Source organism: Triticum aestivum, chromosome 1B (genome assembly GCF_018294505.1).
Source record: "Triticum aestivum cultivar Chinese Spring chromosome 1B, IWGSC CS RefSeq v2.1, whole genome shotgun sequence".
Lineage (NCBI taxonomy): Eukaryota > Viridiplantae > Streptophyta > Magnoliopsida > Poales > Poaceae > Triticum > Triticum aestivum.
The window spans coordinates 38059256-38078279 of NC_057795.1; positions in this window are offsets into that span (position 1 = coordinate 38059256).

A 19024-nucleotide genomic window follows, 5' to 3' on the forward strand; every position below is an offset into this window, starting at 1 on the left:
TGATACAAGTGACCAACTCCAGGATCGCACGGGACTGACTGGGACTCCTCTAGGCGTCGGACTCACTATCGTACTCTTCATCCATAAGATCACCTTCGTCGATATCTGGCCAAATCAACAAGCCAGGTGAGTACTTTGAATGTACTCGCAAGACAGTTTGAACATAAGATCTAACAAATGCAAACATGATGCACATGAGCAGATTAGTAATGCACACTCAAATAATAAATTTGCACGACAGGTTAATTAAAAAGGAAGTCAGGCGGTAGTCCTCCCGAATCCCAATAAAATAACTGAAAACCGATCGGGTGTCTGAAGCGACACCTCGAAAGGTAAAAATAATAATTAACATGCCACAGTCGGGCGTCTGAGTGACAGCACATAAAAGGCTTATACTGAAATGTAAATGATAGTGCGTGCCACAGTCGGACGTCTATGCGACATCTCGGAAAGGGCTTATAATGAAAGTAAATAACAAGGGTGCCACAGTCAGACGCCTGGGCGACATCACATAAAGGGCTTATATCAAAAGTAAATAACAAGAGTGCCACAGTCGGATGTCTGAGCGATATCACATAAAGGGCTTATATTGAAAGTAAATAAGAAGAGTGCCACAGTCGGACGTCTGAGCGACATCTCATAAAGGGCTTATACTGAAAGTAAATAACAAGAGTGCCACAGTCAGACGTTTGAGCGACATCTCATAAAGGGCTTATAATTCGTCATCTAAACTCAAGTTGTTCATGAATTTAAATCATTCCAAGAAAATACTCAGTAATAATAAACAGGTTAGTCCATCCACAGGGATAACATTCAGCTGGGTTTACCACTCATGTTTGTTCACCGGAGATTGTCACCGAAACTGACACTGAGACTGACATAGATAAGTTGATTATAGTCCTTGACCATAGATACGGTTACTCGAGTGATTTTGACTCGGCAGAGTTTGTACTATTTAACCACAGCCAACGGATTCCAGTAGTCCCAACAGACAAGTTCCGTTTACGGTATTTCAGAGGAAACACATCTAACCAGTACACACCCATTCCACCTCCCGATGCCAGGAATCACCCTAGGCAACATTCAAGAAAAACTTTGAGACGGGGAGGCCACAACCTCGAGTAGCATGGGATCAAATTTATATCACGCGCTCTAAGGGGTGCCCCCCTCTTGGTCCCAAACGGAAACACCCAGGCCCCCTGACCGGATGACTGGCTTTAATCCAGGGCCATGGAACCCTGATCACAACCCCTCTATTTGGTGTGTATGAGGAAAGAGGTTTACAACCTACTAAACCATATTCTTTGAAGAAAACATGTGGTAGCACACAAAAAGGGAATGGACGGTAATGTGACTTGGTCCACATTAACACTATAGTTAAACGGTTGACATAAGACTGGCATGCTACAACAATACCATCTTACCACCTTTCATGTCACCACATGATCAAGTAAACTCACATCAAATGACACATCATGTTTCGAAGCTCACTTGTAGCTGCCTTGCATGCAATATAACACTCACTGATGCTTATATACACATGCCATGAAATAACTACTCAAGCAAACATGCAAAACACTCATCAAATCAAAGGTTCAAACATGCTTGCCTGGTTCGGAGTAGTCGGAGTCTAGCTCGGCGAAGTTCGCGGTTCCGTCACTTCCGTCGGTATCTATGGTATAAAGAAATCGCATACTAACGTAAATACCATGTGTTGACAAAAAGTGTTCCAAATATTTTTCAAATAAATATGATAAATAACTAGACAGAAAAATAAAGATGGTAGGAAAAGAATCAATTCAAAATCACCTTTTGTTTAAAAGTTATTAAGGTTTTGGTCCAGGGACTCATATGTAATGAAACAGAAAGTTTCCAGGGGTAGTTTATAAAAACAGAAAACGTTTCGATTAGAAACACGCCAACCCCAAAGGAAAACGTATTCTGCCCGAAGGCGTTTTCAGAAAACGGTTCGAAAAAAAGAGAAAAAGCTGACGAGCGGGTCCACCCGTCAGGTTTGAATTTAAAACAAAGTCACGGGCGCCCGAGGGCTGCTGTAGTTGCCGGCGGCGATCCACGGCGAGGTAGGGGGAAAGGAGGGTACCTTCAGCTTCACTGTGTCCTTCTGCACGTGGGTGGTGGACTTGGTCATCGACGAGCACCACGTCGGCGGCGACCCTTACTCCGGCGGGCGGTGGTTCGGGTGGTGATGGGTCTCGTCGAGGTGGGCTGCAAACTTAAAATTGGAGCTTGGGTTAGATGTGCGGGTGCACTAGGAGGCGACTGGCATGGTCTGGGGGGCGGGGGTGGTCTCACCATAAGGAATCGTGCCGGAGCCCGAGGCTGATCGGGGTGGCCGGAATCAGGGAAGAAGGCCTCCCCGCGATCTTCCTAGTTGCTAGGCGCGGCTCTGGTGAGGTGTAGGAGTGGTGATGGGTCGAAGGCGAGCTTGAGGCTCCCTTTTATAGCCGATCCGAGGCGGTGGCCGAGAACGGGATAACTCCGGCGAGGATTACGGTGAGGCAATGGTTGGGCAGGTGGTTTAGGTGGCTAGGCGACTGCGGATTGGTCCACTGGTTCCATTCCGGGGCTAAGCTGGGCAAAACTTGGGCGCTACTACACGCTCTCGACGAAACAGCCTCACGGGGCTCGTCGGCGGCAGAGAGCATGCTCTGCGCTGCTCAGGCCACGGCGACGGTGCCGCAGCGTGCACAGGCAAGCGGACAGCCACGCGGAGGCTTCGGGTGGCTTGGGCGATGCTGGACGACCGAAAGGTGGTGCTGGTCCCTGCTGGCCGCCAGGGGTGGCTCTGCCATCGCAGAAGTTGCCGGCGATGAGGTGCCACGTCGCCACCGACACCAGCGCCCGTCCAAACAATCGTGCGGCGCTCCGGATAAGGAGAAGGAGCAGTGAGCATCGTGCCAACGCGGGCACTGGCGAGATTGACGCCAAGGCTCTGAAGAAAACGCCGCTATCGACTAAACCCAACACTGAATCTCTGAACTTTACTGAATATTGCCAGAAACAGTGCACGACAGGTGTTTGATGAAATGTTTTTGGCATGTGGAAAAGCTTTCTGGAGTTGATCTTTGGTGAGGTGGCCTCTCAATGCATCAAGGGGTGGCCTGATTTATGTCAGAATTTTTTGAGAAGGAAAAGGATGAATTTCACCAAATTTGGCAAATCTGGTTCAAACTTGCAGGAAGCAAAATTTGAAAAATTTGAACTGTGGACAAGTGGATCTTGATGGATCTAGGTTGAGGGTGCTAAGTACTAGCCAGGGGAGTTTGTTTGGAGCGAAAACTCAAAAGGGATCTGGTGGTTCCTTTGTAAATCACCTAGGTCCAAAATAAATGGTAGAAATTGTTTTGAGGGTAAAATCATTGGAATAAAAATCAAAAATGGGTTGAACTTGCTAGGATTGGATATTTGACTTGACCCAAAGTGGAGGGAGGGGTTTTGGAGTAAATATTTCAACCTAGGTCATGGCAAGAAAATTTTTGAATGAGGAAGGATCAATCCATAAGTCATTAAAAGGAAGTATTTCAAAAACTTTCCCAAAAGAAAAATATTTGTGTTGAGTCAACACTAAATGAAAAGTCCTCAAGACCAAAATAAATATTGAGAAGAATTCATAAAATCTTTGTCATAAAAGATTTGAAAAGGAGAGTCCCTCAAAAAAATATACAAATAACCTCCTTTAAATCAAAAAAGATTTTAATAAAAATCCAAATCAAAATTTTGGGGTGTTACATCGGGGCGGCGCGGGGTGGCGCGCGGCGACAGCGTCGGGGCGGCGCGGGGTGGTGACGGTGCGGGGTGCGGGCGGTGACGGGGGCAGCGACGGCGTCGGCGGGGTGTGAATCGGGCAGCCTGGCGGCGGCGGCGGCGCGAGCAACTGTAGAGATGAAATGAAAAACGCTAAGTCTTTGCTTATATAGCAAAGCCATTGGTCCTGGTTCGTAGCATTAACCGGGACCAATGCCCCCTTTAGTCCTGGTTGGTACCACCAACCGGGACCAAAGGCCAGTTTTCGGCAGCCGAAAGGGTGGGAAGCGGCGGCCTTTGGTCCCGGTTGGTGGCACCAATCGGGACTAAAGGGGGGGGGCATTGGTCCCGGTTGGTGGCACCAACCGGGACTAAAGCCTTGCACAACGGCGTGGTGGTGGGAGTTTAGTCCCACCTCGCTAGCTGAGAGGGAGCCGCACCTGTTTATAAGGTGCGATGCGCCTACCCTCTCGAGCTCCTCTCTAAAGCAGGCTTTCGGGCCTAATCCGCCTCTATGTGCCTGTGGGCCTACTGGGCTTACTACGGGCCTAAATCATGGCCCATTGTTGGGTTTCTAGTCGTATTCAGACCGTGGGGCCCAGTAGGAGGCACTTTTTTTGTTTTTTTGTTTTCTTTACTTATTGTTGCTATTTTTATATTTTTCCCAATTTTTTTGTTTTGTTTTCTGCATTATTTATTTTCTTTTGTTTTTTTGCTTTATTTTTTAATTCCTTTTGCTTTTAGTTTTAGAAAAATTATAAACTTTCTTTTAGTGCCATTAGTTTTCAAATTTGAAAACACTTTTTTTGTTTCTTTCTTGCTTTATTTATTTTATTTTGTTTCTACTTACAACAAAATACTTATTGTTGCTATTTTTATTTTTTTTCCAGTTTTTTGTTTTGTTTTCTGCATTATTTATTTTCTATTGTTTTTTGCTTTATTTTTTAATTTTTTTTTCTTTTAGTTTTAGAAAAATTATAAACTTCCTGTTAGTGCCATTAGTTTTCAAATTTGAAAACATTTTTTTTGTTTTTTTTTGTTTTCTTTGTTGCTTTATTTATTTTATTTTGTTTCTACTTTCAACAAAATACTTATTTTTGCTATTTTTATTTTGTTTCCAGTTTTTTTGTTTTGTTTTCTGCATTATTTATTTACTTTTGTTTTTTTCTTTATTTTTTAATTCTTTTTGCTTTTAGGTCAGCAAAATTATAAACTTTCTGTTAGTGCCATTAGTTTTGGAAAAATTATAAACTTTCTGTTAGTGCCATTAGTTTTCAAATTTGAATAGTTAAGATTTGAATTCTTTGAAATTTATGTGAATCACAAGTTTGTGATTAACTTTACTAAAAAATGAACATAGATGCGCCTATAGAGAAAATTCAACCTAAATTTATAATAAATTTCTATGAATTTCAGAGAAATTCACTATGAATTTAGGTCAAATTCCCTGTATAGGGGCATCTATTTTCACTTTGAGAGGAGCTGAACAAGGCAGAGAGGGACGGGCTTATAAACCGGTGTGAGCGCCCTTCCGTTGGCGAGGTCGGACTAAACTCTGAGCGCAACCAGGACAAACCCTTTAGTCCCGGTTTGTGGCACAAACCGGGACTAATGGTCATGGGCCAGGGGCGAGGCGCATTGGTCCCGGTTCATGCGTGGAACCGGGACCAAAAGGTCCAGACGAACCGGGACCAATGGCCCACGTGGCTTCCCTCTTGAGAGTGTTCTTGGTGAGAACATAGTTGACAAGGAGCGAACCGGGATTAATGGTATTACGAGGGCCGAACCATAAGACATTAAAGCATTTCAAATGAACTCTGAAAAAGTTGAAAGTTGTCATGGTATCATAATTTCACCCACATAGCATGTGCTTGTACAAAACGGACAATGGTATCATACTCGTCTGTTACAAAGTTGGCATGGTATCATCATAATAGTTGCGGGAGAAAGTCTTCGCTTTTTCTTCACTTGTGTCATTTGCTTATTGCGCCGTAACCATGGATAATCTTCATCGTTATTCAGGATGCTTGGGTCAGCCTTGACTTTGAAGGGAGGAATTTCATGAAACTTTTCATAATCTTCAGACATGTCTGTCTTGCCCTCCACTCCCACGATGTCCCTTTTTCCTGAAAGAACTATCTGGCTCTTTGGCTCATCGTATGATGTATTCACTTCCTTATCTTTTCTTTTTCTCGGTCTGGTAGACATGTCCTTCACATAGATAACCAGTGCCACATCATTGGCTAGGACGAACGGTTCGTCAGTGTACCCAAGATTTTTTTCAGATCCACTGTTGTCATTCCGTACTGTGGGTCTACCTGTACCCCGCCTCCTGACAGATTGACCCATTTGCACTTAAACAAAGGGACCTTAAAATCATGTCCATAGTCAAGTTCCCATATGTACACTATGTAACCATAATATGTGTCCTTTCCCCTCTCGGGGGCTGCATCAAAGTGAACACCGCTGTTTTGGTTGGTGCTCTTTTGATCTTGGTCAATCGTGTAAAATGTATTCCCATTTATCTCGTATCCTTTCCAAATCGTAACAGTCGAAGATGGTCCCCTGGACAACAAGTACAACTCATCACAAACAGTGTTGTCACCTTTGAGACATGCTTCCAACCAACTGCTGAAAGTCCTGATGTGTTCACATGTAATCCAGTCGTCGCACTGCTCCGGGTGTTTGGAGCGCAGACTGTTCTTGTTTTCATCGACATACGGGGTCACCAAGGTAGAGTTCTGTAGAACTGTGCAGTGTGCTTGAGACCAAGAATATCTGTCGGGTGGAGTCGTCGTGCCCGGCGACGACCGCCTCCATCTGAATCCGCCTGCATGGGGAGCTAGCGGACGAGTGGAGCGGCGATGGGAGGGGAAGCCGAGACCCCTCGCTTCCCCCACCGCGGCCTCCATCGGGTGGGAGATGGAGGGAGACGAAGGCGGGGCGACGGGGTGCCTCGATCTGGATCGAGGAGAGGGAGGCCGCGCGCTGGATCTTGCCGAAGGGGAGGGAGGAGCAGAGCATGGAGATCTTGGAGCGCACTGGATCTTGCCGGAGGGGAGGGGAGGGAGGAGAGCGAGGGGAGGGGTGGGTGGCGGCGAGGGGAGGGGAGGTGGGAGGGATCGTGGAGCGCTAGGGTTTGCGGGGGGGGAGTGCAGGCTGTGGCCTGTGGGTTGTTGGGCTAGGTGGCGTGAGAAACATGACGAGGGAGCGCTGCCGTTGGATCTGGGTGGATCGGACGGTGCTCGATCCATAATCCGCGTGACATGCCTCTGAACCAATCAAAACAGAGTACATGTGCGCGACGTCCATGACCATTTAAGTAGGTCGTAACCGGCTGAAAATAAAGTGCACATCTCTTTGGCTAAGAGAACTGACTCTTTTTGCGCCGTCTTTCGGCGGTTCCCCTCCATCGATGACTTCTTGGTCGTCAGCGGTGAGGAGGGTCGTCGGATCCCGCGCGTGTGGATCATTTTAGCTTTAGGTTTTAGGGTCCTAGTAGCTTAGGTTTTAGGGTCCTAGTAGCTTAGGTTTTTGGATCATTCGATGTCTCGACTTCAGGGGCGGAGGCGGCAATACTGAATAAAGAAGCTCTGGATTTTTATCCGGCAAAGCCGCCAGCAAGGACCTCGGCACGTAGAAGAGCAGGGCATCGAGGTGGTGGTCGCGAGTGCGGAGTTCGTCGTCGTCACCTTCGCGGTGACCGAAGACACGTAGTCATACCCACTGTTTTGACAACATTTTGAAAGAAATTCAAAAAACAATGTTCTCATATTGTGCACAAGGGTGCATAGTAGAATGGAAAACAATGTTGCATAAGGAAGTTTTCATTTCTTTTGGACGAAAAAATCATTTTCCATTTTTCGAGTGCCCGAAAGGAGGTTTTTTTGCGAAGGACCTCCCAAATAATTGTTGCAAAATTGGACCAAATCATTTTTCTAAAATACTAGGCCATATTTAATGCACAATTGACCAAATGGTTGGGTGTAAAAAGTTTTAATCCACCTCTCATGAAAAAGACAAATTTCTTCCGATTCAGCTGGAAGCGGGTCAAATTTGAACTGCAGCTGCCTCATAGTTTGCTATTTATTTTTTCCAAAAATCATTTATAGGTATATAAGGACATATTTAATCAGAGAAACACCAAAAAAATTCCAAGATTCAACCACTAGCTAGGAACAGTCATTCCCGCCGTTTTGACCGCATTTTGAAACGGGCATAAAAAATTCAAAAAAAGTCAAAAAATTGGGAAACCTTCGCATTGTGTAATCATATGTGGCCAAGTTCCCAGGAAAAATAACAAACTAGTAATACGGTAATTATTTTAAAAAAGTGTTCTTAGAAACGAGCTATCATGCGTGGAGATCAATGGCTTTCAAGCCAAATGCCAATCTTATGGCCACATTCATGGCATAGTTTGTACAAATGATATCATATTGTGCACAAGGGTGCATATTGTAATGGCAAACAATGTTGCCTAAGTAAATTTTCATTTTCTTTGGACAAAAAACCATTTTCCATTTTTCGAGTGCCTGAAATGAGGTTTTATTGTGAAGGAACTACCAAATAATTGTTGCAAAATTGGACCAAATAAATTTTATAAAATACTAGGCCATATTTAATGCACAATTGACCAAATGGTTGGGTGTCAAAAGTTTTGATCCACCTCTGGTGAAAAAGACAAATTTCTGATGATTCAGCTAGAAGCGGGTCAAATTTGAACTGCAGCTGCCTCATAGTTTGCTATTTTTTTTAAATCATTTCTAGGTACATAAGTATCTATTTAATCAGAGAAACACCAAAAAAATTCCAAGATTCAACCACTAGCTAGGAACGGTCACTCCCGCCGTTTTGACCGCATTTTGAAACGGGCATAAAAAATTCAAAAAAAATCAAAAAATTGGAAAACCTTAGCATTGTGTCATTATATGTGAACAAGTTTCCAGGAAAAATAATAAAATTGTAATACGGTAATTATTTTAAAAAAGTGTTCTCAGAAATGAGCTATCAAGTGTGAAGATTCATGGCTTTCAAGCCAAATGATCAATCTTATGGCCACATTTATGGCATAGTTTGTTCAACTGATCTCATATTGTGCACAAGGGTGCATATTGGAATGGCAAACAATGTTGCCTAAGGAAGTTTTCATTTTCGTTGGACGAAAAAACCATTTTCCATTTTTCGAGTGCCTGAAATGAGGTTTTTTTGTGAAGGAACTACCAAATAATTGTTGCAAAATTGGACCAAATCATTTTTATAAAATACTAGGCCATACTAATGCACAATTGACAAAATGGTTGGGTGTCAAAAAATTTGATCCACCTCTGGTGAAAAAGACAAATTCCCGCCGATTCAGCTGGAAGCGGGTCAAATTTGAACTGCAGCTGCCTCATAGTTTGCTATTTATTTTTTCCAAAAATAATTTCTAGGTACATAAGTATCTATATTATCAGAGAAACACCAAAAAAATTCCAAGATTCAACCACTAGCTAGGAACGGTCATTCCCGCCGTTTTGACCGCATTTTGAAACGGGCATAAAAAATTCAAAAAAAATCAAAAAATTGGAAAACTTTCGCATTGTGTCATTATATGTGAACAAGTTTCCAGGAAAAATAATTAAAATGTAATACGGTAATTATTTTAAAAAAGTGTTCTCAGAAATGAGCTATCAAGTGTGAAGATTCATGGCTTTCAAGCCAAATGATCAATCTTATGGCCACATTCATGGCATAGTTTGTTCAAATGATCTCATATTGTGCACAAGGGTGCATATTGGAATGGCAAACAATGTTGCCTAAGGAAGTTTTCATTTTCGTTCGACGAAAAAACCATTTTCCATTTTTCGAGTGCCCGAAAGGAGGTTTTTTTGTGAAGGAACTACCAAATAATTGTTGCAAAATTGGACCAAATCATTTTTATAAAATACTAGGACATATTTAATGCACAATTGACAAAATGGTCTGGTGTAAATTTTTTTGATCCACCTCTCATGAAAAAGACAAATTCTTTCGATTCAGTTGGAAGCGGGTCAAATTTGAACTGCAGCTGCGTCATAGTTTGCTATTTATTTTTTACAAAAATCATTTCTAGTTACATAAGGACCTATTTAATCATAAATACATGGTTTGGTGGCGATACGTCGAGGTTTGGGCGGTGGCCGAGGGCCCCAATTCTAGAGCGCGTAAACTCGCATGCCCGTCGCGTGGTCACCGCGTGACCATGGCGTTGCCATGTGTTCTGGGCGGCCTAGGCATGTCTAGTGGGTTGGGCACTCCCCAGGTTGGTGCTAGGAAGGAAATTACAACATAAGATTCTCACGAGGAGACCAATCGATGCTCAAACATGAATTAGCAGCCAAGTGTTTGATTAGCGGTACGGGAAATGTGCATGGCTAATGGGCGTGAGTTTTGGTTGAGGATGATCAGTTACTAAGAAGACCGTTTTGACAAATTTTCAGCTCAAAAGGAGGAGCCTAGGTGGTACTTGCTTTGCAAACTACCACACTGGACATAACTATGAATGTTGAAGCTCGGCTCAAAATAATGAATGGATTGAGCTGGCATTTGGTGGAGGATGGTTATTTGGGCATAGGAAAGCACTGTAGAAAATGGATGCTATTTGGACATGCCAAAGTGGTACTTCCTTCACAAACTGTTGTTCTGAACAGAATAGGAAAATGAATATTTTTGAATTATTTTTGAACTAGGCAAGGAAGGTTTTTACATATTTGACGAAGATATGACCCAAAGAATTTATGAGATTTGTTTGGGAATTTTGGCCATGACAGAAATATAGGTTGCTTCACAACCTAAGGCAAAAACTGCCACATGGACATGACACATAGGCAAAACTGATGAGATGGCGCCTAGTCATCGCAACCCACCACAATTTACAAGGCTATGACCATCTATATTGGTCGTTAACAACTAGAAATAAGGCAGCGGACTAGCGCTGTTTGCTTTATGACCATTTTGTGTAAGGAACTTACGACCTTTCTGCCAAAAATGGTCGCAATGGTTTAGGGTTTGGAGCCCCCCGAACAGCTTTTGACCAATTGGTCTGAAATGGTCATAGATCTATGACCAATTCTTCCAGGGTCACTGAAAGAAGGTCACAAGTTGACATATTTCTTGTAGTGTCATCACAAACAGTGTTGTCACCTCTGAGACGTGTTCACATGTAATCCAGTCGTCGCACTGCTCCGGGTGTTTGGAGCGCAGACTGTTCTTGTGTTCATCGACATAAGGGGTCACCAAGGTAGAGTTCTGTAGAACTGTGCAGTGTGCTTGAGACCAAGAATATTTGTCCCTGCATATTATTGAGTCCCTTCCAAGCGTGCCTTTTCCAGTCAGTCTCCCCTCATACCGCGATTTAGGGAGACCTATCTTCTTAAGGCCAGGAATGAAGTCAACACAAAACCCGATGACATCCTCTGTTTGATGGCCCATGGAGATGCTTCCTTCTGGCCTAGCACGATTACGGACATATTTCTTTAGGACTCCCATGAACCTCTCAAAGGGGAACATATTGTGTAGAAATACGGGCCCCAGAATGACAATCTCATCGACTAGATGAACTAGGACGTGCGTCATGATATTGAAGAAGGATGGTGGGAACACCAGCTCGAAACTGACAAGACATTGCGCCACATCACTCCTTAGCCTTGGTACGATTTCTGGATCAATCACCTTCTGAGAGATTGCATTGAGGAATGCACATAGCTTCACAATGGCTAATCGGACGTTTTCTCGTAGAAGCCCCCTCAATGCAACCGAAAGCAGTTGCGTCATAATCACGTGGAAATCATGAGACTTTAGGTTCTGGAACTTTTTCTCTGGCATATTTATTATTCCCTTTATATTTGACTCGGGACCTTCATACTGAGCAGGCATTCAAAGAATATTTCCTTCTATTCTTCGGTAAGAGAGTAGCTGGCAGGACCTTCATACTGCTTCGGAGGCATGCCATGTTTTTCGTGCAAACGTTGCAAGTCCTCCCGTGCCTCAGGTGTATCTTTTGTCTTCCCATACACGCCCAATAAGCCTAGCAGGTTCACGCAAAGGTTCTTCATCACGTGCATCACGTCGATCTAAAAGCGTACCTCTAGGTCTTTCCAGTAGGGTAGGTCCCAAAATATAGATTTCTTCTTCCACATGGGTGCGTGTCCCCCAGCGTCACACGGAACAGCTAGTCCGCCGGGACCCTTTCCAAAGATTACATGTAAATCATTGACCATAGCAAGTATGTGATCACCGGTACGCACGGCGGGCTTCTTCCGGTGATCTGCCTCGCCTTTGAAATGCTTGCCTTTCTTTCGACATTGATGGTTGGTCGAAAGAAATCGACGATGGCCCAGGTACACATTCTTCCTGCAGCTTCCCTGGTATATACTTTCGGTGTCAGCTAAAAAGTGCGTGCATGCGTGGTATCCCTTGTTTCTCTGTCTGAAAGGTTACTAAAAGCGGGCCAATCATTGATGGTCACAAATAGCAACGCCTTTAGGTCAAATTCCTCCTGTTTGTGCTCATCCCACATACGTACACCGTTTCCATTCCACAGCTGTAAAAGTTCTTCAACTAATGGCCTGAGGTGCACATCAATGTCGTTGTCAGGTTGCTTAGGGCCTTGGATGAGAACTGGTATCATAATGATCATCCGCTTCATGCACATCCAAGGAGGAAGGTTATACATACATAGAGTCATGGGCCAGGTGCTGTGATTGCTGCTCTGCTCCCCGAAAGGATTAATGCCATCCGCGCTTAAACCAAACCATACGTTCCTTGGGTCACGTGCAAACTCAGCCCAGTACTCTCTCTCGATTTTTCTCTACTGTGACCCGTCAGCGGGTGCTCTCAACTTCCCGTCTTTCTTACGGTCCTCACTGTGCCATCACATCAACTTGGCATGCTCTCCGTTTCTGAACAGACGTTTCAACCGTGGTATTATAGGAGCATACCACATCACCTTCGCAGGAACCCTCTTCCTGGGGTCTCGCCGTCAACATCACCAGGGTCATCTCGTCCGATCTTATGCCGTAATGCACCGCATACAGGGCATGCGTTCAGATCCTTGTACGCACCGCAGTAGAGGATGCAGTCATTAGGGCATGCATGTATCTTCTGCACCTCCAATCCTAGAGGGCAGACGACCTTCTTTGCTGCGTATGTACTGTCAGCCAATTCGTTATCCTTTGGAATCTTCTTCTACAATATTTTCAGTAGCTTCTCAAATCCTTTGTCAGGCACAACATTCTCTGCCTTCCACTGCAACAATTCCAGTACGGTACCGAGCTTTGTGTTACCATCTTTGCAATTGGGGTACAACCCTTTTTTGTGATCCTCTAACATGCGATCAAACTTCAGCTTCTCCTTTTGACTTTCACATTGCGTCCTTGCATCGAAAATGACCCGATGGAGATCATCATCATCGGGCACGTCGTCTGGTTCCTCTTGATATTCAGCAGCTTCTCCCGTTGCAGCATCATCGTGCACATCGTCTGGTTCCTCTTGATGTTTAGTAGCATCACCGTATTCAGGGGGCACATAGTTGTCATCGTACTCTTCTTCATCGCCGCCTTCCATCATAACCCCTATTTCTCCGTTCCTCGTCCAAACATTATAGTGTGGCATGAAATCCTTGTAAAGCAGGTGGGTGTGAAGGATTTTCTGGTCAGAGTAAGACTTCGTATTCCCACATATAGGGCATGGACAACACATAAAACCATTCTTCTTGTTTCCCTCAGCCACTTCGAGAAAATCATGCACGCCCTTAATGTACTCGGGGGTGTGTCTATCACCGTACATCCATTGCCGGTTCATCTGCGTGCATTATATATAATTAAGTGTGTCAAAAATCATTACGGAACATCATGAATAGACAATTAAGTGACCAAATTAATAGAAGTTCATCATCACATTAAAACCAAAGTACATACATAGTTCTCATCTAACAACATAAAGCTCTGCAGAGCATCTAAATTAATTAAACCATACATTGAAACTATGTAAAACATTTCAATGCGAAAACAAATGCGATCATAATCGCAACCAAGGTAACAACTGATCCAACGGCATAATGATACCAAGCCTCGGTATGAATGGCGTATTTTCTAACCTTTCTAATCTTCAAGCGCATTGCACCCATCTTGATCTTGTGATCATCGACGACATCCGCAACATGCAACTCCAATATCATCTTCTCCTCCTCAATTTTTCTTATTTTTTCCTTCAAGAAATTGTTTTCTTCTTCAACTAAATTTAACCTCTCGACAATAGGGTCGGTTGGAATTTCCGGTTCAACAACCTCCTAGATAAATAAAATCTATGTCACGTTGATCGGCATAGTTTTCGTAAACAATAAATGAACCAATAGTTATGAAAAGATAATATATACCACATCCGAATCATAGGCAGGACGAGTGCCGACTGGGGCGGATACCAAAACCATCGCACTATATGACATGCAATAATAAAAGTAAGAAAATAATACAAGTATCTATCTAAACATACAAGTAAGAATATTTTTCCTTTCAGAAAGAAGATAAGAACAAGAGGCTCACCACGGTGGTGCCGGCGATGAGATCGGCGCGGGTGATCGACGGTGGTGAATATGGGGATGGGGCGTGACGGACCGCTAAACCTAGACAAATATTGATGAAAATGGAGCTTGGAGGTCGAGCTTGGAGAGGAGAAAGCTTAAGTAGTGTGGCTCGGGCATTCCATTGAACACCTTGTGTGCATAGGAGGTGAGCTAGAGCACCACCAAGCCCTCTCCCCCTCGGCGGCCAGAAAAAACAGAGCAGTGTGCTCTGCTCTTACGCGAGGGGGTATATATAGGCACCTCATTGGTCCCGGTTGGTGGCATGAACCGGGACTAAATGGAAGCCTTTGGTCCCGGTTCAAGCCACCAACGGGGACCAATGGTGGTGGGCCAGGAGCGAGGCCCATTGGTCCCGGTTCGTCCCACCAATCGGGACCAGAAGGTCCAGACGAACCGGGACCAATGGCCCACGTGGCCCGGCCGGCCCCCTAGGCTCACGAACCAGGTCCAATGCCCCCATGGGTCCTAGTTCTGGACTGAACCGGGACTAATGGGCTGACACGGCCTGGACCTTTTCCCCCTTTTCTACTAGTGGAAAGGGTTGTTTGGAATTGACTTACTTTGGATGATAAGGCGGGAGGACAATTTCCTGGTCCTTATTCTGTACCATGAAGTTTTGGAGGTAGTCCCTAGCGGTTTCATGCTCAAATCCACCGAGACTCAAGAAAGACTCGTGCATGTAGTACGGATCCTCCACACAGATTTGCGGGACTTCTTCTCTCTTCATGATGGAGCTCATATGTAGTGCAAAAAGGCGGACGATTGTATAATCGAAGCGCCTTGTCAGAAACATCTCAAAGACCTTCTTTTCCATGTGATCTGGTCTATGTAAAAAACCTTCTTTTCCTTGTCCCACTTGTAGCGGCCCCTGATGAAGTCACACTCCAAGGGGTTGGTGAACTTCGCGAAGGGGTCTGGGAGACCCGCGGCTTCACGTTTCGCGTCCTCCTTATCCCATATGGGTCTTCTACCGAGGTAGCCACGACTTCCGAGGTGATGCTTCCCCGTGTTCCTTTGCTGAAGGCTCTTGAATTTCGTAGCCTTAGCCTTGGCTGCCTCGGTAGCACAAGTGTCCTTAAACTTTTCAAACTCCTCTTCCGTAACTGTCGGATTTTCATCCAGAATCTTGGACAAGGGTTCCTCAGCCTCAATAGCTCTTTTCACCCTCCCTTTCCAGGAGGCCAAATCATTGCTGAACATGCCCATGGCGTGATTGTTAATCTTTTTAATCTTCGGATCATCCCACGGTTGTTCTATGTTATCATCCCGATCGGGGAACTTGAATCTCTTGTGTAACTTCGTCAGGAGCAACTGCGTCAAATGTTCTTTATTCCTTAAGTCATCATTGTTGATGCTCACGCATTCCCGTAGAATGCATCCTACTTGGTTCCCATAGCACTTCCGAGGTTCTTCCGGCACTAGTGGATCAAACTTGCCAGGTGCCATCTTTGTGATCACCAGTCGTCCAATCCCTAGTTTGTTAGGTTTTCGTATCCTCTGCTTCTTCTGCTTCTTCTTTTCGATAGCAGCATCGGTGCCGGTACCTTCCCCGCCAATATCTTCCCCGCCGGTACCTACCCTGCCGGTCTCGGCGCCGCCATCGGTGCCGGCGCCGTCGGTGTCGATGTCGACGTTGATACGTCTCCAATGTATCTATAATTTTTGATTGCTCCATGCTACTTTATCTACTGTCTTAGGCAATATTGGGCTTTATTATCCACTTTTATATTATTTTTGGGACTAACCTATTAACCGGAGGCCCAGCCTAGATTTGCTGTTTTATGCCTATTTCAGTGTTTCGAGGAAAAGGAATATCAGACGGAGTCAAAACGGAACGAAATCAACTGGAGCAGTTAATTTTGGAAGGAAACCCACCTGATGGACTTGGAGTGCATGTCAGGAGATACGGGAGGTGCTCATGAGGGTGGGGGGCGCCCCCCTGGGCGCGCCCCCTGCCTCGTGGGACCCCCGTAGCTCCACCGACGTACTTCCTGCACCCATATATACCTACGTATCGTAAAACTTCCAGAAGAGAACCTAGATCGGGAGTTCCGCCACCGCAAGCCTCTGTAGCCACCAAAAACCAATCGGGACCCTATTCCGGCATCCTGCCGGAGGGGGATCCCATCACCGGTGGCCAGCTTCATCATCCCGGCGCTATCCATGACGAGGAGGGAGTAGTTCACCCTCGGGGCTGAGGGTATGTACCAGTAGCTATGTGTTTGATCTCTCTCTCGTGTTCTCTCTCGTGTTCCTCTATGGCACGATCTTGATGTATCCCGAGCTTTGCTATTGTAGTTGGATCTTATGATGTTTCTCCCCCTCTACTCTCTTGTGATGAATTGAGTTTGAGTTTCCCCTTTGAAGTTATCTTATCGGATCGAGTCTTTTATGAGAACACTTGATGTATGTCTTGCCATGCTTATCTGTGGTGACAATGGGATATCATGTGCCACTTGATGTATGTTTTGGTGACCAACTTGCGGGTTCCACCCATGAACCTATGCATAGGGGTTGGCACACGTTCTTGACTCTCCGGTAGTAGCTTTGGGGCACTCTTTGAAGTACTTTTATGTTGGTTGGATGAATCTGAGATTATGTGATGCATATCGTATAATCATGCCCACGGATACTTGAGGTGACAATGGAGTATCTAGGTGACATTAGGGTTTTGGTTGATTTGTGTCTTAAGGTGTTATTCTAGTATGAACTCTATGATGGATTGAGCGGAAAGAATAGTTTTATGTTATTTTACTACGAACTCTTGAATAGTTAGAACAGAAAGGATAACTTTGAGGTTGTTTCGTACCCTACCATAATCTCTACGTTTGTTCTCCGCTATCACTGACTTTGGAGTGACTCTTTGTTGCATGTTGAGGGCTTGTTATATGATCTATCTATGTTATTATTGTTGAGAGAACTTGCACTAGCGAAAGTATGAACCCTAGGCCTTGTTTCATATCATTGCAATACCGTTTACGCTCACTTTTATCGCTCGCTACCTTGCTGTTTTTATTATTTCAGATTACAAAAACCTATATCTACTATCTATCTATTCGCCGAACTAGTGCACCTATACAATTTGCCATTGTATTGGGTGTGTTGGGGACACAAGAGACTCTTTGTTATTTGGTTGCAGGGTTGTTTGAGAGAGACCATCTTCATCCTACGCCTCCTACGGATTCATAAACCTTAGGTCATCCACTTGAGGGAAATTTGCTACTGTCCTATAAACCTGTGCACTTGCAGGCCCAACAACGTCTAGAAGAAGAAGGTTGTGTAGTAGACATCAGCGTTAGTACCATCATCGAGGCCGACCTGCAAAACTTGACTTTACTTAGCAGTCAAATAGTCGAGGTACTCTTGTTCACCCTAATAATCCATCTCGTCTGCATCTTGGTCAGAAGGCCCAGTTTCTTAGTTGTTCGACATGTTTCCTATGATTAAGTCTCCTCGTTTAATTCTAAAACTATGAAAAAAATGAGAAATGACATAAAAAAGAAATTTATGTTGCCGGAATGTCGTTTCCCCGCTACTCCGAGCACTCGATATGCCTACCATCTAGCACAAATCAAGCCAAAATTCACGAAAAATTTCGGCATGACCTTTGCTAAAAAATGGATATATCAAGCGCCTGAAAATCACCGGAACGGAAATGAATCAACATTCCGGCGTAACATAGGCCACTCGGATCATTTACCCTGCACATAATCATCATGTCCAAATGACATGTCCACATTTCAAATATGACATGTCCAAAACAACACATGTCCACATATCACATGTCCACTTCATAACTAAAACCTAGCTAAATTCGTAACTAAATATCTATATTTATAATAATTACAGACTGCCTAGAAATTACCACGTTAATCAGTAATTAGGAACCGTTAATCAAGTGGGACCGAATTATTACGGTCAGGATTAATCCATTTAGTTAGAAATTATAGAAACTTGGATTAAAGAAATATAGAGGTGAAAACTATAACGCTCTATCCCTGAATATCAATATGTTCCTGAATAGTGATCGGTCAAACCTCTCCGCATTATCGGTCAAACCTAGCCTATCGCTAATCCAAGGAAAATAGCAACGTACTTCTCATTATTCTCTCCATCTCCCCACGATTCTCTTCCCACATGAAAAAAAACAAATAATGATCGGTATAACTTGCCTTATCCCTAATCCTAGGAAAGTATAAACAACTTCTCCTATTGTCTCCATCTCCCCATGATTTTCTCCCTCCACACACGGTACTCAGGCCGCATCAAGTCAATCCCGCCATCGTCCTTGCGCTGTTTTTTCCAGATGCACCGCCAGCTAACCACCACGAAGGAGGCACCACCCAGATCACTAAGCTGCTCCCACGGTATTAGGGCATGTCGTAGTTGCTCCTGCCCCATCTGGGCCGCTGTCCATGATTGACCTAGACAAGTTTCCGATGACAGCTAGGTTTAGCAGGGGAAGGATCAGTCTTGTGGGGCTTTCATATTTTTCGCTTCTCTTTGTTGCAGCCTTGCAGGTAGGGCCTTCTTATATTCCGACAAGATCAAGCTAGCCACCGTGATGATGCTAGATTCAGGCATCTCCATCATACTCCAACCCTCTGGGTTCTCTTCTTTCAACCTAATCACAAGTATGTGTTTCTTCCATCTTGATGC